This window comes from Saccopteryx leptura, chromosome 3 (genome assembly GCF_036850995.1).
Source record: "Saccopteryx leptura isolate mSacLep1 chromosome 3, mSacLep1_pri_phased_curated, whole genome shotgun sequence".
Taxonomy (NCBI): Eukaryota; Metazoa; Chordata; class Mammalia; order Chiroptera; family Emballonuridae; genus Saccopteryx; species Saccopteryx leptura.
Genome location: NC_089505.1, coordinates 215,286,349 through 215,308,792, shown reverse-complemented (window position 1 = coordinate 215,308,792; position 22,444 = coordinate 215,286,349).

Genomic DNA, 22,444 nt, shown 5'->3' with positions numbered 1-22,444 from the left:
AACCTATACTGCAAGTGATCTTAACCAGACCCAAATGGCATGATGTCCAAGTGGCACAAAGGTAAAGTAGCAAGATTAGAAAAGTTCTTGATGTGCATGCCAATTAGACTTTTCTAGTGTTAAAGTTTTTCTATTCCCCAGAAACCCATTTCTTTTTGCCAACAAGCATTCAGGTGGCTGACACCTTGAGAAGTAGTGTAGGGAAGTACCTCAAGAAGAGATTTTGGCAGTTGCTGCGAAGTCCCCATAGTCCTACTCCTGGATTGGCCTGCCACAGGTCCCATGCCCTCTGGAACTTACTGAGGTCCATGCTGTCCTAATGGAGTTGCCAAAAACTGTAACACACAGCACAAACATGGGTTCAGCTGCCTGCCATAACAAAAGTCAAAGTTGCAAGTTGGGTGCTGGTACAGAAAAATAGAGGTTTATTCAGGTGCTACAACATGGAAGAATAGTGGATTCCTTTATCAAGGACCATCTTATTTTTCTGCCCAAGCCCCTGATCCTTATAGGCATAGGAGGGGTTTTGTTTCTATCCAATTATCTTGTTAGCTTTCTGTGCTACTGGGGCTCTATCCATCCATGTTTCTAACTTTTGGTGTGCTTGGTGGAAGAACTTTTCCCTATACCATTTTGATCAATGGCAGAGACTCCCCACTGTTCCTTGACTAACTTAGTAACAATAACACAACAAGCCAAAATCTATAGGACACAGAGAAAGCAGTCCTTAGAAGAAAATCTAAAGCATTGCAGACTCACCTCAAGAAACAACAAAAAATTCTCTAATAATTTAATCTTATACTTAAGAAACTCAAAAAAAGTAAGAGAAAATATATAATAAAGATCAGAATGAAAATAAACAAAATAGACTCTAAAAACAATACAAAAAATCAATAAAACAGTTTTTGAAGAGATAAACAAGATTGACGTTTAGCCAGGCTAATTAATTAAGAAAAAAATAGAGAAGACCGAAATAAGTAAAATCAGATACCCAAAAAAGAAAAGTAACATCTGACACAATAGAAATACAAAGACTTGTATGAAAATATTATAAACAACTACACACCAACAAATTTGACAATTTGAAAGAATATAACAAATTTCTAGAAACATACAAACACGGAAACTGAATCAAAAGAAATATAAAATATGCAAAGACTGATACAGCTAATGAAATTGAAGTAGTAATCAATAAACTTCCAATAAACAAAAGCCCCAAACCCAATGACTACACAGGTACATTTTTCCAAATAATCAAAAAAGAACTAACACCTATCCTTCTAAAAGTATTCTAGAAGATTCAAGAGGAGACAGGACTGACAAGTTCATATTACAAGGCCAGCATTATCCCAGTTTCAAAATCAAATAAAGACACTACAGAGAAAGAAAATTATAGGCCAATATCCCTGATGAATATAGATGCAAAAATTCTCAAAAAAGTATTAGCAAACAGAATCCAACAATACTTTCAAAAGATTATAAACCATGATGAAGTGAGATTTATTCCTAGTATTCAAGAATGATACAACATGTACAAATCAATAAATATGATATACGACATTAAAAAATAAAAGATGAGCCAGACCAGGCAGTGATATAGTGGATGGAGCGTCGGACTGGGATGCGGAGGACCCAGGTTCAAAACCTCGAGGTCACCAGCTTGAGCTCAGACTCATCTGGTTTGAGCAAAGCTCACCAGCTTGAGCTGAAGGTTGTTGGCTTGAGCAAGGGGTCACTCAGTCTGCTATAGCCCCCCAGTCAAGGCACATATGAGAAAGCAATCAATGAACAACTAAGGTACCGCAAAACGAAAAATTGATGCTTCTCATCTCTTTCCTTTCCTGTCTGTCTGCTCCTATCTGTTACTTTCTCTGTCTCTGTCACAAAAATAAATAAACAAACAAATAAATAAATACATGATGAAAATCATATGATATATCAATAGATACAGTAAAAGCATTTCACAAAGGCCAGCACCCATTTATGATAAAAACTCAGTAAAGATAAAATAGAAGAAAAAAAATCTCAAAGAAACTGAATCAAATTATTGCTTACTACTTCAATTTCATTAGCTGTATCAGTCTTTGCATATTTTATATTTCTTTTGGTTCAGTTTCCGTTTTCTTGGGAGAAAACAAATGTGTTTCCCTTAAGGATTAACAGAGGTATGCCCACTTAAACCACTTTTATTTAACATAGTACTAGAAGTATTAACCAAGGCAATCAGACAAAAAGAAAAAATACACAGAATTCAAATTGAAAAGAAAGACATTAAAACTGTCATTATTTGCAGATGATAGTATACTGTGTATAGAGAACCCTAAATATTCCAGCAAAAAAATTCTAGAACCAATAAATAAATTCTTTAAAGCAACATGATACAAAATAAATATCTTCGAAGTCAGTTGCATTTTTATATACCAATAATAAACTATGAGAAAAGGCAACTAAGTAAATAATTCCATTTATAATTGCATTGAGAAAAAACAACCTAGGAATCAATTTAACCAAGGAGTTCAAGGCCTATACTCAGAAAATTGTAAGACATTGAAGAAAGAAATAAAAAAAGTTCCAAATAAATGGAAGCATATACCATGCTCATAAAGAGAAAGAATTAACATCATTAAAATGTCCATACTATAGTCCTAACCAGATAGCTTGGTTGATTAGAGCTTCATCCCAAAACACAAACGTGATGGATTTGATCCTCAGTGGGACACACACAAGAACAAATGGATGTTTCTGTATGTCTGTCTATCTCTCTCTCTCTCTCCCTTTCTTTCTTGCTAAAATCAATAAATTAAAAAATATTTTTTTAAATGTTCATACTTTCCTGGTTGGGTTGCTCAGTTGGTTGGAGTGTTGTACGGTTCAATCTCTAGTCAGGGCACATATAAGAGTCAACCAATATATGCATAAGTGAGTGAAGAAACAAGTCAGTGTTTCTCTCTCTTTCCCCCCCCCCTCTGAAGCCAGTAAATAATAATTCTAAAACTTCCTACTAAACAAAGAAATCTATAGATTCCACACAATTTATCTATTTTTAAAAATGACATATTTCACAGAACTAGAACAAGTTATCCAAAGATTTATATGGAACCACAAAAGACCCTGAATAGCCACAATAATCTTGAGAAGGAAGAAAAGTTAAAATTATTTGAAAAATACATGCTCCTCTATGTTCATCACAGCATTATTTACAATATCCAAGATATGAATGCAACTTAAGTGTCCACCAATAGATGAATGGATAAAAAAATAATTAGTAGACATATACCATGGAATATTAATTGGCCATAGAAAAAGAATGTATTCCATAATTCCCTTACATCTCCACTGCCCAAGGAGGAGAGACCTGCATTTCTCTTTTCTAAGAGTCAAGCCCTCAACTTCTTAGAGTAACTAAAGAATCCCCTACAAGCATTTCATTCTGGTTTTCAGAGAAATCAAATATTCTGGTTCACATAAAACCAGCTTAACAAGAAGCAAGCCCTTCAGCATCTTTGTTAGGAAATCACTACTTTCATAAAACCAAACATACACACAAAAAATTTAAAATTTTTGGAATTGATTTTTTTAAAGATATCACAATAAAAAAAAATAAAAACAGGTTTCTACTGCTTTAAAATTTTAACATGCTCTTGAAATTACAGATCTGTTACACTCAACTGAGGAATATTTTTGTATGGATTTTTTTTTCTGTATTCTCTCTCTGGTTTCTGGCTCTGTAGTAAGACTTTTCTTTTTCTCTCAGATAATCTAAAGACCTCAGGAAAAATATACCAGTGCCCAAGACACTTCGATGGCTTTTTCAATCTATAATTATAGTCACTCTTTATAACACTGCAGGCAGGCCTTATAGGAGGTAGCATAGAGGCCTTCTTTTATACAAGGATTGTTTCAGTGGGCCTTGATGGTCTTCAAATTATATGAACATAGTAAAGATAGAAGAATAATTATTATTTTAATTTATTTTACTTCTGCTATTTCCCAGCAGCTAGAAGGTGGTGACTGCCCTAGCAGTCAAATAGATTGTTATCTATGGAACTTGATTATGTTTGGACTCAGTCGCTCATTTTGAGCAAGACATAGTTAATGAGGAGAGAAATGAAAAGTGCATTGAGTCACAATGTGTTTGTGGTAATCTGTGACACATTTATTCCAGTCAGTTCTTTGTTTATTCCTCCTACCTACATGCTAGTTTTGCAGAAAAAAAGGAGCAGATAAGAAAATTTACTGGTAGATAGTTAAGGGTGTTGAAGGTAATAAATCTCTCTCTCTCCATCTTCATTTTTGTCAGTAATAGGGGCACTGTTCATCTTGACAGTAAAATGCCAGGAAAGCTCATCTTAACAAAACATCTTTTTTTCCCATTATTTCACAACATATTTTTATTGACACTAATACTTTTATTTTCACTGTCTTTTTCTTTTTTGGTGTGTTCTTTGCCACTTTTTAAAATAACAGTCCATTAAACAGTTCACAGTGTGTGTTCTATATAAATCTAAAAAAATGATTCGATATTACTAATTAAGAAGAAATTTTGTTTCCACTTACTGCCGATCAATGGTGGGTTACATGAAAGCTGCTTTTTGTGATGAGTTTAACTCAATAGAACAGCATGCTAAATATATATTTTATGGCATATAGATAGGTCAACTAAGCAGTCCTTTCTTTGAAAAGTCTATATGTTATAAGTTATACTTACAGAACTGTGAGGAGGCACAGAGGCTAATTATTCCCTATGATCATCAAAGTTTTAGAAGAAACTGTTCTGTATTATTTAGGGATATGTTCACTTCTTGTTATTTAATCTAGGTCCTTCAATGTATTGGTTTTATGGTAATATTTTTCTAGTCTGATTTTCAACAAAATTTCTAACTCAATGAAATGTTTTCTTTTTTTTTTTTTTTGTATTTTTCTGAAGCTGGAAACGGAGAGAGACAGTCAGACAGACTACCACATGCGCCCGACCGGGATCCACCCAGCACGCCCACCAGGGGCAATGCTCTGCCCACCAGGGGGTGATGCTCTGCCCCTCCGGGGCATCGCTCTGCCATGACCAGAGCCACTCCAGTGCCTGGGGCAGAGGCCAAGGAGCCATCCCCAGCGCCCGGGCTATCTTTGCTCCAGTGGAGCCTTGGCTGCGGGAGGGGAAGAGAGAGACAGAGAGGAAGGAGGGAGGGGGTGGGGAAGCAAATGGGTGCTTCTCCTATGTGCCCTGGCCAGGAATCGAACCTGGGTCCCCCGCACGCCAGGCTGACGCTCTACCGCTGAGCTAACCGGCCAGGGCCTCTTTTCTTTTTTTATAGAAATTATGAATTGAGAAGGAGAAATGCCAATGTATTTTTGCAACTTAAACACACTATGCTTGTGATTATATTTATCTACTAAAGGTAGGATTTACTTATTCCTAAGAAATATGATTTTCTTTTATACAAGTGTGAGGTAATATGGCCCAGTTTTGTGAATGACAATCAACATCAATTAAAGAGTATCTTCAACCCTGAGAAACACAAATACTTGGATTAATAGAATTACAGAGCAGAGAAAATATTTAGATTTGCCACATAATTTTGGCCTGTAGTAACTTTGTTCCAGACTGTATGCATGCAACCATACTTATACACATATTTTCAGTAAGTTATTTTTATAGCAGTAACATTCTTTCCACTACTTTTTTATTTTTTGATATCTACAATAGATTACTTTGTCTATAGTGTCACTTGCTTACAACACTGTTCACTGCAGTTATGGGAATGTATAGTCATGTATATCCTTACCTATTCAATTTCGCTATAATATTAATTTTGTCAAGCATAATTTCTGCTTAGGTTTGGGCATTAAAGGTTAGACTTTCTAACTGAATGAGATTGGTTCAAAAGTTTGTAAAGAAAGAGGACTTTCAAATGACTCTCTTGAGTGACGTCACGGAAATGGCACCGTGAGCAGCGCGTCCGACAGATCTCCCCAAAATCTCAACAAATTTATCAACTAGAAACAGAAAAATTTATCCTCGGAGCATTCCGGACTTCCACACACACACTGAAAGCAGAGGGACTGTTGCCCAGGAGGGAGTACACCTGTGGTGAGTCAACCCACACGTGCAGCTGCCCGCCCACACTCGGGACGGCAGCCTGGCCACTGGCGGCCGCCCCAGCATACCCTGAGAAGCCGCGCACGCGCCCCCCCCCGTGCCGCGGTCCGACCACTGGCGTGACGAGAAACCGTGTGCCCGGTGCCGCGATCCAGAGAGGCCCCATCCACTGGCGTGCTGAGAAACCGCGCGCGCACCCCGTGCCGCGGTCCCCGGCCACTGGCGTGCAGAGAAACCCCGCGCGCGCCCCGTGCCGCGGTCCCCGTCCACTGGCGTGCTGAGAAACCACGCGCGCGCCCCGTGCCGCGGTCCCCATCCACTGGTGTGCTGAGAAACCGCGCGCGCGCCCCGTGCCGCAGTCCCCGGCCACTGGCGTGCCGAGAAACCGCGCACGCCCCCGAGCCGTGGTCCAGGAGGGGCAACAAGGCTGTATTTCCTAGTCAGGAGATTCTCTCCGTGGGCGGGGCACCTCACCCAGCCATTCAAGCTAACAATCAAGCGTTGGGGGGAGGGGCACGCAGGCAGCCTGAAATTCTTTCTGGAGCACAGCTGCGGATCCAATCACTGAAATTAGCTTAACCCACAAAATCTACGCACCCACGGGGCTCTAATTGATAAGATCTCTCCCAGTTCAGCGATCCAAGACAAGAGGCGTGATATTTTTCAGTGCCTTTCGCTAAAGGGGCGGGGGCAACTTCTGATTGACAGAGCCTCCATATTCAGGGATATTCCTAACAAGAGGGACTTGGCAGATATTAAGATCCATAAAGCAAACAGCGACTAGTGCTTCTTCTTCCCAGCCAAAACAGGCTACCAAGTGTGGAAAGCCTGGGTTGAGTGGTCCAACTGAATGATAGGTGCTGAACAGTCACCTTGACAACAATTGACTCCCAGCCCCACCTGATTACGCTGGAGGCTCTGACTGCCAAAGCCTTACCCAGAGCCTTGCGCTGAGTGAGGATAGAGTGGGGATTTCCCAGCTCTTTGAGCCTCTTACTCCCCAGACAGAAGCAGTGGCAGCCTCATAGCTGGATCACCAGGCTGCTAATTCAGGAAGGGGAGACTAGGAAAGAGACTCCAGGAAAGCAAACTCTCTCATTGTTGGACTTTGAAAACGCCAACAAGCCTTGACTACCAGCGAGACTAAAGCCAATTATATGACATTGCCATAGAATCCCATCAACTGCAAATTCCTACCTAAGAGTGACACAGGGGCAGAACCTGGGGTACAGAGTCACCGACCAGGAAGAGGGAGAGAAAAGAAAAAAGGAAGAAGTTAACCTCTCAAAATCAAGAAAAATCCACAGACTTTATAACTTGTTCCACTAATTCTTTGTTGTTATTGTTTCTTTCTTCTATCTTATTGCCTTTATTATTATTTCTATTTCTTCCACCTCGGTCCTTTTACTCTCTGCCCATCTTATGCTACCCTTTTCTTGAACTACACTACCCATGAGTGTTACATTTTATTTCTTTTCTTCATCCTAACTATCCTTTAGGGTTACACTCCAAAACCCTTAACTCTCACTCTCTCCCCTTTTGTTTTTTTTTCCTTTCCTTTTTTTCTTCCTTCGTTTCTCTCTTACTCTTATTTTTTCCTTTCTATTCATTTCTTCTTTTCTCCTTTTACTTTTCCTCCCATTTAAGCCTCAATCACGAACAAATTATTTAATTTGGGACTCAAGTTTTTGTGGGGTTTTTTTTGTTGTTGTTGTTCTTTTTTTTCTTCTTCTGCTTTTGTTCTTGGTTTTTCTTTATTTGTTTGTTTTTGTGGCATTTTGGGCACTTTTTACATTGCTTTTTAACTCACTAGCATTCCTCCCAACCCAAAGTCTCCATTGTATTTAGTCTTTGCTCCACTTAATACAACAGATTTATACTTATTATTTTTATTTTTATTTTTTTCTTCTTTAATTATTGTTTTTTCTCTCCTTTTTTCTGTTTCCCTCTCATCCCTCTCATTATATCTCTTAGTCAACCATCACTTACAAGCAAATCATTTTATGCTTGTCTAAGATTTTCTCCCCTTTTTTTTTTTTTGTATTTAGTAGGTCGCTACTCCCTTTTTTGCCCCTTGAACTCTTCACCCCAAATCAGGCCCTCCATTATAGGCAGTTTTTGTTCCATTTAGCATAATATAATTCACAGGTAATCACGATATTTCCCTAAGGAGGTGAGAGGAGGGGAAGAGAAGAAAGAAAAAAGGGGGAAATAATAAATTATCACTTTTTTTTGTGGAGTGTTTTCCTTTTTTTTTTTTTCTTTTCCTTTTTATTTTTTATTAATTCTAATTAACACTATCATCAAGACCACCTTCAGATGCCAATAAGAAAAAGGAAATCGAACATTATGGATACAAAAGACAGAGAGGTAACACAAATAAATGTGGAAAAATCTATGGAGAAAAGATTTAACATATTGGAAGCCTTGGAGCCAAATGACAGAGAATTTAAAATAGAAATCTTAAAAATACTCAGAGATATACAAGAAAACACAGAAAGGCAATTTAGGGAAATCAGAAAACAACTCAATGATCACAAAGAATATATTACCAAGGAAATTGAAACTATAAAAACAAATCAAACAGAAATGAAAAACTCAATTCAAGAGCTGAAAAACGAGGTAACAAGCTTAGCTAATAGAACAGCCCAGATAGAAGACAGGATCAGTGAAATAGAAGACAAGCAATTTGAGGCACAACAGAGAGAAGAAAAAAGAGACTCAAAAATAATAAAAAACGAGAAAGCCCTACAGGAATTGTCTGACTCCATCAGAAAGAATAACATAAGAATAATAGGTATATCAGAGGGAGAAGAAAAAGAAAATGGAATGGAGAATATACTCAAACAAATAATAGATGAGAACTTCCCAAGCCTGTGGAAAGAACTAAAGCCTCAAATTCAAGAAGCAAACAGAACACCGAGTTTTCTTAACCACAACAAACCCACTCCAAGGCACATCATAATGAAGATGACACAAACCAATGAGAAAGAAAAAATTCTCAAGGCAGCCAGGGAAAAGAAGAATACAACATATAAAGGAAGGCCTATTAGATTATCATCAGATTTCTCAGCAGAAACTCTACAAGCTAGAAGAGAGAGGACCCCAATATTTAAAGTTCTGAAACAGAGAAACTTCCAGCCAAGAATACTATACCCATCAAAGCTATCCTTCAAGTACGAAGGAGATATAAAAACATTCACAAATACAGAAAAGATGAGAGAATTTATCATCAGAAAGCCCCCACTCCAGGAAATACTAAAGGGGGTTTTCCAACCAGATTCAAAGAACAAAAGAAAACATAACCACAAGTAACAGCTCCACCAAGAAAACAATAAAACAAAACTTAAACTGTGACAACAAAAGAAAAAAAAAAGGGGAGAAAGGATGAAGATTAACAGTAGCAAAGGACGATGAAGTGCAGAAATACTCACAAGAAAGGGTACTACAATGAATATGGTAGGTACGCTTTTCATTACTTAATGGTAACCACCCTTGAAAAAACCACCACAAAAACACTTGACTTACAAAAGGTAGCAACAGAGGAAAGCAGTATGGAATACAAACAAACAAAAACAAATGATAGAAAAACAAAAGAGAAGAATCAAACAAGATACAAAACTAACAGAAAGCAATATATAAAATGGCAATAGGAAACCCACAAGTGTCAATAATTACACTAAATGTAAATGGATTAAACTTACCAATAAAAAGACACAGAGTAGCAGAATGGATTAAAAAAGAAAATCCAACTGTATGCTGCCTACAAGAAACTCATCTAAGCAACAAGGATAAAAACAAATTCAAAGTGAAAGGCTGGAAAACAATACTCCAAGCAAACAACACCCAAAAAAAAGCAGGTGTAGCAATACTCATATCTAATAATGCTGACTACAAGACAGAAAAAGTACTCAGAGACAAAAATGGTCATTTCATAATGATTAAGGGGACACTGAATCAAGAAGACATAACAATCCTTAATATATATGCACCAAACCGAGGAGCACCAAAATATAAAAGGCAGCTACTTATTGACCTTAAAACAAAAACTGACAAAAATACAATCATACTTGGAGACCTCAATACACCCCTGACAGCTCTAGTTCGGTCATCCAAACAGAGAATCAATAAAGATATAGTGGCCTTAAATGAAATACTAGAACAACTGGATATGATAGACATCTACAGGACACTTCATCCCTAAGCGACAGAGTATACATTTTTCTCTAGTGTACATGGAACATTCTCAAGAATTGACCATATATTGGGCCACAAAGACAATATCAGCAAATTTAAAAAAATTGAAATTGTGCCAAGCATATTCTCTGATCATAAAGCCTTGAAACTAGAATTCAACTGTAAAAAAGAGGGGGAAAACCCCACAAAAATGTGGAAACTAAACAACATACTTCTAAAAAATGAATGGGTCAAAGAAGAAATAAGCGCAGAGATGAAAAGATATATACAGACAAATGAAAATGAAAATACGACATATCAGAATCTCTGGGATGCAGCAAAAGCAGTAATAAGAGGAGAGTTCATATCACTTCAGGCCTATATGAACAAACAAGAGAGAGCCAAAGTAAACCACTTAACTTCACACCTTAAGGAACTAGAAAAAGAAGAACAAAGACAACCCAAAAACAGCCGAAGAAAGGAGATAATAAAAATCAGAGCAGAAATAAACAAAATAGAGAACAGAAAAACTATAGAAAAAATCAATATAACAAGGAGCTGGTTCTTTGAAAAGATCAACAAAAACGACAAACCCTTGGCAAGACTCACCAAGGAAAAAAGACACAGGACTCAAATAAATAAAATCCAAAATGAAAGAGGAGAGATCACCACAGACATCATAGATATACAAAGAATTATTGTAGAATACTATGAAAAACTATATGCCTCCAAATACAACAATCTAGAAGAAATGGATAAATTCCTAGAACAATACAACCTTCCTAAACTGAGTCATGAAGAAGCAGAAAGCCTAAACAGACCAATCAGCAGGGAGGAAATAGAAAAAACTATTAAAAACCTCCCCAAAAATAAAAGTCCAGGTCCAGATGGTTATACTAGTGAATTCTATCAAACATTCAAAGAAGACTTGGTTCCTATTCTACTCAAAGTCTTCCAAAAAATTGAAGAAGAAGCAATACTTCCAAACACATTTTATGAGGACAACATAACCCTCATACCAAAACCTGGCAAGGATGGCACTAAAAAAGAAAACTACAGACCAATATCTCTAATGAATACAGATGCTAAAATACTAAACAAAATACTGGCAAATCGAATACAACAACATATTAAAAAAATAATACATCATGATCAAGTGGGATTCATCCCAGAATCTCAAGGATGGTTCAACATACGTAAAACAGTTAACGTAATACACCATATCAACAAAACAAAGAACAAAAACCACATGATCTTATCAATAGATGCAGAAAAGGCTTTCGATAAAATACAACACAACTTTATGTTTAAGACTCTCAATAAAATGGGTATAGAAGGAAAATATCTCAACATAATAAAGGCCATATATGATAAACCATCAGCCAACATCATATTAATTGGCGTAAAACTGAGGACTTTCCACCTTAAATCATGAACACAACAGGGGTGTCCACTCTCTCCACTCTTATTTAACGTGGTGCTAGAAGTGCTGGCCAGAGCAATCAGACAAGACAAAGAAATAAAAGGCATCCATATCAGAAAAGAAGAAGTAAAGGTATCACTTTTTGCTGATGATATGATCCTATACATCGAAAACCCAAAGGACTCCACAAAAAGATTACTAGAAACAATAAACCAATACAGCAAGGTCGCAGGATACAAAATTAACATACAGAAGTCCATAGCCTTTCTATATGCCAACAATGAAATATTAGAAAACGAACTCAAAAAAATAATCCCCTTCACGTTTGCAAAAAAAAAATAAAATACCTAGGAATAAACATAACAAAGAATGTAAAGGACCTATATAAAGAAAACTACAAGGCATTGCTAAGAGAAATAGAAAAAGAAACAATGAGATGGAAAAATATTCCTTGTTCTTGGATAGGAAGAATAAATATAATTAAAATGGCGATATTACCCAAAGTAATATATAAATTTAATGCAATTCCCATCAAAATTCCTATGACATATTTTAAAGAAATGGAAAAAAAATCATCAGATTTATATGGAACTATAAAAAACCCCGAATAGCCAAAGCAATCCTAAGGAAAAAAAATGAAGCTGGGGGCATTATAATATCTGACTTTAAACTATATTATAGGGCCACAATAATCAAAACTGCATGGTATTGGCAGAAAAATAGACACTCAGACCAATGGAACAGAATAGAAAGCCCAGAAATAAAACCACATATATATGGTCAAATAATCTTTGATAAAGGGGCCAACAACACAAAATGGAGAAAAGAAAGCCTCTTCAACAAATGGTGTTGGGAAAACTGGAAAGCCACATGCAAAAGAATGAAACTCGACTACAGCCTGTCCCCGTGTACTAAAATTAATTCAAAATGGATCAAAGACCTAAATATAAGATCTGAAACAATAAAGTACATAGACGAGACATAGGTACTAAACTCATGGATCTGGGTTTTAAAGAACATTTTATGAACTTGACTCCAATGGCAAGAGAAGTGAAGGCAAAGATAAATGAATGGGACTACATCAGAATTAAAAGTTTTTGCTCAGCAAGAGAAACTGATATCAAAATAAACAGACAGCCAACTAAATGGGAACTGATATTTTCAAACGACAGCTCAGATAAGGGCCTAATATCCAAAATTTACAAAGAACTCGTAAAACTCAACAACAAACAAACAATCCAATAAAAAATTGGGAAAAGGACATGAACAGACACTTCTCACAGGAAGAAATACAAATGGCCAACAGATATATGAAAAGATGCTCAGCTTCATTAGTTATTAGAGAAACGCAAATCAAAACTACAATGAGATACCACCTCACCCCTGTTAGATTCCCGGCCAGGGCACATAGGAGAAGCGCCCATTTGCTTCTCCACCCCTCCGCCGCGCTTTCCGCTCTGTCTCTCTCTTCCCCTCCCGCAGCCAAGGCTCCATTGGAGCAAAGATGGCCCGGGCGCTGGGGATGGCTCTGTGGCCGCTGCCTCAGGCGCTAGAGTGGCTCTGGTCGCAATATGGCGATGCCCAGGATGGGCAGAGCATCGCCCCCTGGTGGGCAGAGCGTCGCCCCTGGTGGGCGTGCCGGGTAGATCCCGGTCGGGCGCATGCGGGAGTCTGTCTGACTGTCTCTCCCTGTTTCCAGCTTCAGAAAAATAGAAAAAAAAAATAGATTAGCTATTATCAACAAGACGGGTAATAACAAATGTTGGAGAGGCTGTGGAGAAAAAGGAACCCTCATACACTGTTGGTGGGAATGTAAAATAGTACAATCACTATGGAGGAAAGTATGATGGTTCCTCAAAAAACTGCAAATAGAACTACCTTATGACCCAGCAATCCCTCTACTGGGTATATACCCCAAAACCTCAGAATAATTGATACGTAAAGACACATGTAGCCCCATGTTCATAGCAGCACTGTTCACAGTGGCCAAGACATGGAAACAACCAAAAAGCCCTTCAATAGAAGATTGGATAAAGAAGATGTGGCACATATACACTATGGAATACTACTCAGCCATAAGAAATGATGACATTAGATCATTTATAGCAAAATGGTGGGAGCTTGATAACATTATACGGAGTGAAATAAGTAAATCAGAAAAAAACAAGAACTACATGATTCCATACATTGGTGGAACATAAAAACGAGACTAAGAGACATGGACAAGAGTGTGGTGGTTACCAGGGGTGGGGGAGGGAGGACGCAGGAGGGAGGGAGGGAGAGATTTAGGGGGAGGGGGAGGGGGAGGGGCACAGAGAAAACTAGATAGAGGGTGACGGAGGACAATCTGACTCTGGGCGAGGGGTATGCAACATAATTTAATGACAAGATAACCTAGACATGTTTTCTTTGAATATATGTACCCTGAATTATTAATGTCATCCCATTAACATTAATAAAAATTTATTTAAAAAAAAGAAAAAAAAAAAAGACTCTCTTGGTTCCACACATGACTTGCTAAATGATTCCAGGACAATAGCTTTGCACTTATGTTCAGCCATCTCAAAACCCTTATTAATAGTAGTGAGAGTTACAAAGAGCACCAGTATGAAATTGACTTCCAAACCATTACATCCTTCGAGAGAGATGGAAGCCTGGGTGTAAAGTTTTGGAGTCAGGCTGTAAAAGAGCAACTTTTTTCCCCACTTGAAACCGAGAGCCTGGGAAACCATGGTTGGTAATGGGATTCAGCTATTCATGGGAATTCCTTAAAATTCATATTGGTTCTGAATAAAGAAAATTGCTTTTTGCATGTTTTTTGCATTCTATGGCAATAAGATGGAAATTAAATACTAAATAAATATAGTTACATCTATTTTTAACTTTTTTCCAAATTTATTTATTTATTTATTATTATTTTTTTAATAATTTTATTTTTTTAATGGGGTGACATCAATAAATCAGGATGCATATATTCAAAGATAACAAGTCCAGGTTATCTTGTCGTTCAATTATGTTGCATACCCACCACCCAAAGTCAGATTGTCCTATGTCACCTTCTATCTTGTTTTCTTTGTGCCCCTCCCCACCCCCTTTCCCTCTCCCATTCCCCCCTCTCCCCCCGTAACCACCACACTCTTATCAAAGTCTCTTAGTTTCACTATTATGTCTCACCTATGTATGGAATAATACAGTTCCTGTTTTTTTCTGATTTACTTATTTCGCTTAGTATCATGTTATCAAGATCCCACCATTTTGCTGTAAATGTTCCGATGTCATCATTTCTTATGGCTGAGTAGTATTCCATAGTGTATATGTGCCACATCTTCTTTATCCAGTCTTCTATTGATGGGCTTTTTGGTTGTTTCCATGTCCTGGCCACTGTGAAAAATGCTGCAATAAACATCGGGCTGCATGTGTCTTTACATATCAATGTTTCTGAGTTTTGGGGATATATACCCAGTAGAGGGATTGCTGAGTCATAAGGTAGTTCTATTTTCAGTTTTTTGAGGAACCACCATACTTTCTTCCATAATGGTTATACTACTTTACGTTCCCACCAACAGTGTATGAGGGTTCCTTTTTCTCCACAGCCTCTCCAACATTTGCTATTACCTGTCTTGCTAATGACAGCTAATCGAACAGGTGTGAGGTGGTATCTCATTGTCGTTTTGATTTGCATTTCTCTATTAGCTAAAGAAGATGAGCATCTTTTCATATATCTGTTGGCCATTTGTATTTCTTCCTGGGAGAAGTGTCTATTCATATCCTCTTCCCATTTTTTTATTGGATTGTTTGTTTGTTTGTTGTTGAGTTTTATGAGTTCTTTGTATATTTTGGATATTAGGCCCTTATCTGAGCTGTTGTTTGAAAATATCATTTCCCATTTAGTTGGCTGTCTGTTTATTTTGTTATCAGTTTCTCTTGCTGAGCAAAAACTTCTTAGTCTGATGTAGTCCCATTCATTAATTTTTTCCTTCACTTCTCTTGCCTGTGGAGTCAAATTCATAAAATGCTCTTTAAAACCAAGGTCCATGAGTTGAGTACCTTTGTCTTCTTCTATGTACTTAATTGTTTCAGGTCTTATGTTTAGATCTTTGATCCATTTTGAGTTAATTTTTGTACAGGGGGAGAGACTGTAGTCCAGTTTCATTCTTTTGCATGTGGCTTTCCAGTTTTCCCAGCACCATTTATTGAAGAGGCTTGCTTTTCTCCATTGTGTGTTCTTGGCCCCTTTATCAAAAATTATTTGACTATATATATGTGGTTTTATTTCTGGACTTTCTATTCTGTTCCATTGGTCTGAGTGTTTATTTTTCTGCCAATACCATGATGTTTTGATTGTTGTGGCCCTATAATATAGTTTGAAGTCAGGTATTGTAATGCCCCCAGCTTCATTCTTTTTCTTTAGAATTGCTTTGGCTATTCGCGGTTTTTTATAGTTCCATATAAATCTGATGATTTTTTGCTCTATTTCTTTAAAAAACGTCATTGGAAGTTTGATGGGAATTGCATTAAATTTGTATATTGCTTTGGGTAATATAGCCATCTTGATTATATTTATTCTTCCTAGCCAAGAACAAGGTATATTCTTCCATCTCATTATATCTTTTTCAATTTCCCTTAACAATGGTTTATAGTTTTCATTATATAAGTCCTTTACATTCTTTGTTATGTTTATTCCTAAGTATTATTTTTTTTGTTGCAATTGTGAAGGGGATTATTCTTTTGAGTTCCTTCTCAGTTGTTTTATTGTTGGCATATAGAAAGGCTATTGACTTCTGTATGTTAATTTTGTATCCTGCGACCTTACTGTATTGGATGATTGTTTCTAGTAGTCTTTTTGTGGATTCTTTGGGGTTTTCGATGTATAGGATCATATCATCTGCAAAAAGTGATACCTTTACTTCTTCTTTTCCGATATGGATGCCTTTTATTTCTTTGTCTTGTATGATTGCTCTGGCTAGAACCTGTAGTACCACATTAAATAAGAGTGGAGAGAGTAGACAACACTGTCTTGTTCCTGATTTAAGGGGGAAAGCCTACAGTTTAGTGCCATTTAATATGATGTTAGCTGATGGTTTATCATATATGGCCTTTATCATGTTGAGATATTTTCCTTCTATACCCATTTTTTTGAGAGTCTTAAACATAAAATTGTGTTGTATTTTATCGAAAGCCTTTTCTGCGTCCATTGATAAGATCATGTGGTTTTTTTTCTTTGTTTTGTTGATATGGTGTATTACGTTAACCGTTTTACATATGTGGAACCATCCTTGAGATTCTGGGATGAATCCCACTTGATCATGATGTATTATTTTTTTAATATGTTGTTGTATTCGATTTGCCAGTATTTTGTTTAGTATTTTAGCATCTGTATTCATTAGATATTGGTCTGTAGTTTTATTTTTTTGTGCCATCCTTGCCAGGTTTTGGTATGAGGGTTATGTGTCCTCATAAAATTTGTTTGGAAGTATTGCTTCTTCTTCAATTTTTTGGAAGACTTTGAGTAGAATAGGAACCAAGTCTTCTTTGAATGTTTGATAAAATTCACTGGTATAGCCGTCAGGGCCTGGACTTTTATTTTTGGGAAAGTTTTTAATGGTTTTTTCTATTTCTTCTCTACTGATAGGTCTGTTTAGGCTTTCTGCTTCTTCTTGACTCAGTCTAGGAAGGCTGTATTGTTCTAGGAATTTATCCATTTCTTCTGGGTTGTTGAATTTAGTGGCATAAAGTTTTTCATAGTATTCTACAATAATTCTTTGTTTGTCTACGGTGTCCGTGGTGATTTCTCCTCTTTTATTTTGGATTTTGTTTATATGAGTTCTTTCTCTTTTTTCCTTGGTAAGTCTTGCCAAGGGTTTGTCAATTTTTTTGATCTTTTCAAAGAACCAGCTCCTTGTTCTATTAATTTTTTCTATAGTTTTTCTGTTCTGTAATTCATTTATTTCTGCTCTGATTTTTATTATCTCCTTTCTTCGGCTGGTTTTGGGTTGTCTTTGTTCTTCTTTTTCTAGTTCCTTAAGGTGGGAAGTTAAGTGGTTCACTTGGGCTCTCTCTTGTTTGTTCATATATGCCTGAAGTGATATGAACTTCCCTCTTATCACTGCTTTTGCTGCATCCCATAGATTCCGATATGTCGTATTGTCATTTTCATTAGTCTGTATATATCTTTTGATCTCTGCACTTATTTCTTCTTTGACCCATTCATTTTTTAAAAGTATGTTGTTTAGTTTCCACATTTTTTGTGGGATTTTTTTCCTCTTTTTTGCAGTTGAAATCTAGTTTCAAGGCTTTATGATCAGAAAATATGCTTGGTACAACTTCGATTTTTCTGAATTTGCTGATTTTTTTTTGTGGCCCAACATATGGTCAATTCTTGAGAATGATCCATGTACACTGGAGAAAAATGTATACTCAGTCACTTTGGGATGAAATGTCCTGTAGATGTCTATCAAATCCAGGTGCTCTAGTGTTTTGTTTAAGGCCACTATGTCTTTGTTGATTCTCTGTTTGGATGACCGATCTAGAGTTGTCAGCGGTGTATTGAGGTCTCCAAGTATGATTGTGTTTTTGTCAGTTTTTGTTTTAAGATCAATAAGTAGATGTCTTATATATTTTGCTGCTCCTTGGTTTGGTGCATATATATTAAGAATTGTTATGTCTTCTTGATTCAGTGTCCCCTTAGCCATTATGAAATGGCCATTTTTGTCTCTGAGTACTTTTGTTGTCTTTTAGTCAGCATTATCGGATATGAGTATTGCTACACCTGCTTTTTTTTGGATGTTATTTGCTTGGAGTTTTGTTTTCCAGCCTTTCACTTTGAATTTGTTTTTATCCTTGTTACTTAGATGAGTTTCCTGTAGGCAGCATACAGTTGGATTTTCTTTTTTAATCCATTCTGCTACTCTGTGTCTTTTTTTTTTTTTTTTTTTTTTTTTTTTTTTCATTTTTCTGAAGCTGGAAACAGGGAGAGACAGTCAGACAGACTCCCGCATGCGCCCGACCGGGATCCACCCGGCACGCCCACCATGGGGCGACGCTCTGCCCACCAGGGGGCGATGCTCTGCCCATCCTGGGCGTCGCCATGTTGCGACCAGAGCCACTCTAGCGCCTGAGGCAGCGGCCACAGAGCCATCCCCAGCGCCCGGGCCATGTTTGCTCCAATGGAGCCTTGGCTGCGGGAGGGGAAGAGAGAGACAGAGAGGAAAGCGCGGCGGAGGGGTGGAGAAGCAAATGGGCGCTTCTCCTGTGTGCCCTGGCCGGGAATCGAACCCGGGTCCTCCGCACGCTAGGCCGTACTCTGTTTCTTTTGATCGGTGAGTTTAATCCGTTTACATTTAGTGTAATTATTGACACTTGTGGGTTCCCTATTGCCATTTTATATCTTTCTTTCTGTTAGTTTTGTGTCTTGTTTGATCCTTCTCTTTCGTTTTTCTATCTTTTGTTTTTATTTGGTTGTATTCCATACATCTTTCCTCTGTTGCTATCTTTTTTATCTCATGTGCTTCTCTGGTGGTTTTTTCAATGGTGGTTACCTTTGAGTAATGAAAAGTGTCCCTACCCTGTTCATTGTAGCAAACTATTTTGTGAGTACTTTTGCACTCCATCGTCCTTTGCTACTGTTAATCTGCATCTTCTCCCCCTCTTTCTTTTTGTTGTTGTCACAGTTTAAATTTGGTTTTATTGTGTTCTTCTTGGAGCTTTTACTTGTGACTCTGGTTTTTTTTTTGTTCTTTGTATCTGATTGGAGAACCCCCTTTAGTAATTTCTGGAGTGGGGGTTTTCTGATGATAAATTCCCTCATCTTTTCTGTATCTGTGAATGTTTTTATTTCTCCTTCATATTTGAAGGATAGCTTTGATGGGTATAGTATTCGTGGCTGAAAGTTCCTCTCTTTCAGGACTTTAAATATTGGGGTCCACTCTCTTCTAGCTTGTAGAGTTTCTGCTGAGAAATCTGGTGATAATCTAATGGGCCTTCCTTTATATGTTGTATTCTTCTTTTCCCTGGCTGCCTTGAGAATTTTTTCTTTGCTGTTGGTTTGTGTCAATTTCATTATAATATGCCTTGGAGTAGGTTTGTTGGGGTTAAGAAAACTCAGAGTTCTGTTTGCTTCTTGAACTTGAGGCTTTAGTTCTTTCCACAGGCGTGAGAAGTTCTCATCTATTATTTGTTTGAGTATGTTCTCCATTCCATTTTCTCTCTCTTCTCCCTCTGATATACCTATTATTCTTATGTTATTCTTTTTGATGGAGTCAGATAATTCTTGTAGGGCTATCTCATTTTTTTTAATTTTTGAGTCTCTTTGTTTCTTTCTTCTTCTCTCTGTTGTGCCTCAAGTTGCTTGTCTTCTATTTCACTAATCCTCTCTTCTATCTGACCTGTTCTATTAGCTAAGCTTGTTACTTCATTTTTCAGCTCGTGAATTGAGTTTTTCATCTGTGTTTGATTTGTTTTTATAGTTTCAATTTCCTTGGACATATATTCTTTGTGTTCATTGAGTTGTTTTCTGAGCTCCCTAAATTGCCTTTCTGTGTTTTCTTGTATATCTCGGAGGATTTTTAGGATTTCTATCTTGAATTCTCTGTCATTTAGCTCCAAGGTTTCCAATATATTAAATTTTTTCTCCATAGATTTTTCCTCATCTAGCTGTGTTACCTCTCTTTCTTTTGTATCCATGATATTCGATTTTCTCTTCCTTAATGGCATCTGAGAGTGGTTTTGTTGATATTATTAATGAGATTTAATAAAGAATAAAAAGTTAAAAAAATAAAATAAAAAAAATAAAAAATCGAAAAGTTTTTTTTAAAAAAAATTAATAATGAAATAAAGAAAAATAAAATAAAATAAAAATTTAAAAAAAAAAGAAATTATTGCCCCCCTCCTTTTTTCCTCTCCTCTCCTCTCCCCTCTTTCTTGAGAAAATCTTGTGGTGAACTGTAAATTATAACAAACGATGCCTGTGATTGAGGGCTTGAATTGGGGAAAAGTAATAAAGGGGCAAAAAAAAAAAAGAAAAAAGAAAAAAAGAGAGCGTATGGACCCACAAAAAGCAAATAAGGAAAAAATTTGGGTCAAGAATAAAATGATTTGCTTTTAGGTGTTGGTTGTCTAAGAGTTATGATGAGAGGAATAAGAGGAAAACGGAAAAATGGGGGGACAAATTAAAAAATTACTATTGTATTTAGTGGAACAAGAACTAGATAAAATGGAGAGCCAGGGATGGGAGCACTGCTAGTGAGTTAAAAAGGTGAAGTAAAAACCCCCCAAAATGCCACAAACATAAGTTTGAGTCCCAGATAAGATATTTTGTTTGTTATTGAGGTTTGAATGAGAGGAGATGTAAAGGAGAAAGGAAGAATCTAATATAGAGGGAGAAAAGAAAGAGAGAGAGAGAAAAAAAGAGGGAACCACTAAAAGAAGAAAAAGGAAAGGAGAGAGAGAGAGAGAGAGAGAGAGAGAGTTAAGGGTTTTGGAGTGCAACCCTCTTAGAAAGAAAGGAAGAGAAGAGAAAAGATAATGGGAGATGTAACACTTATGGGTAGTGTAGTTCAAGGAGAGGAGAGAGTAAGACCGGCAGAGAGTTAATCGGCCAAATTGGAGGAGGAAAAAAAGTATCAAGAATGAAGATAAGAGAAACAAACGAACAAATATAATAAAATGGGATAGGTTATAAAGTCTGCGTATTATTCTTGATTTTGAGAGGTTATCTTCTTGCTTTTTCTTTTCTCTCCCTCTTCCTGGTCGGTGACTCTGTACCCTGGGTTCTGCCCCTTTGGCACGCTCAGGTAGAGGTTTGCAGTTGATAAGTCTCTATGGCGATGTCATGTATTGTGCTTTAGTCTCGTTGGCAGTCGAGGCTCATTAGCATTTATAGGTTCCGACAGTGAGAGAGTCCATGTTCCTGGAGCCTTTCTCCTAGTCTTTCCTTCCTCAATTAGTAGCCTGATAATCCAGCTATGGGGTTGCTGCTGCCTCTGCCTGGATAGTAAGAGGCTCAAAGAGCTGGCAACTCCCCACTCTATTTCCACTCAGCACAGGGCTCTGGGTAAGGCTCAGTCAGTCAGAGCTGCTAGCATAATCAGGTGGGATTTCCGCCCACTCCAAGACCTCTGGCTCTGCCACTCTGTCCGGTAACACACGCGGGCGCCCACTTCCGGGGCGCTTGGAGGAAACTCACTCACTGTCTGCGCGCAGACCAGGATATCCGGCCAGCAGTCTCACGCTCTGAGTGAAACCCCCAACCGCAGGGAAAAGTTGCAGCATTGGAATTGAGTCTCGCTCCATCCCCATGCGCGGCTTTTGCAAGGCGCTGGGGCGGCCCGAGATTCTGCTTTGGCCCACACAAAGGCCCCTGACTCTGCCCCTCTGTGCGATAACACGGGCGCGCACTGCCGAGGCACTCGGAGGAATCTCTCATTCACTATCTCTGCGCACAGACCAGGATATGAGGCAGGCCGCGTTTCCCTCTGAGTGAAACCCCCTCCAGCACGGAAAATCTCCACCGTTGGAATTAGTTCTCACTCCCTCCCATGCGTGGCTTTCCCAGGGCGCTGGGGCTGCCCAGAGACTCTGCCCTCGGCCCACAGAAAGGCCTCTGACCCTGCCTCTCCGTGGGGCAACACGGGCACCCACTCTCGGGGCCTAGGAAGAAATCTCTCGCCCACTAACTGCACGCATGCCAACCAGGAGACCGGGTAAAATGGCCACCCCACTTGTCTTTCTTTGTTTGGGTTTGGCGCGAG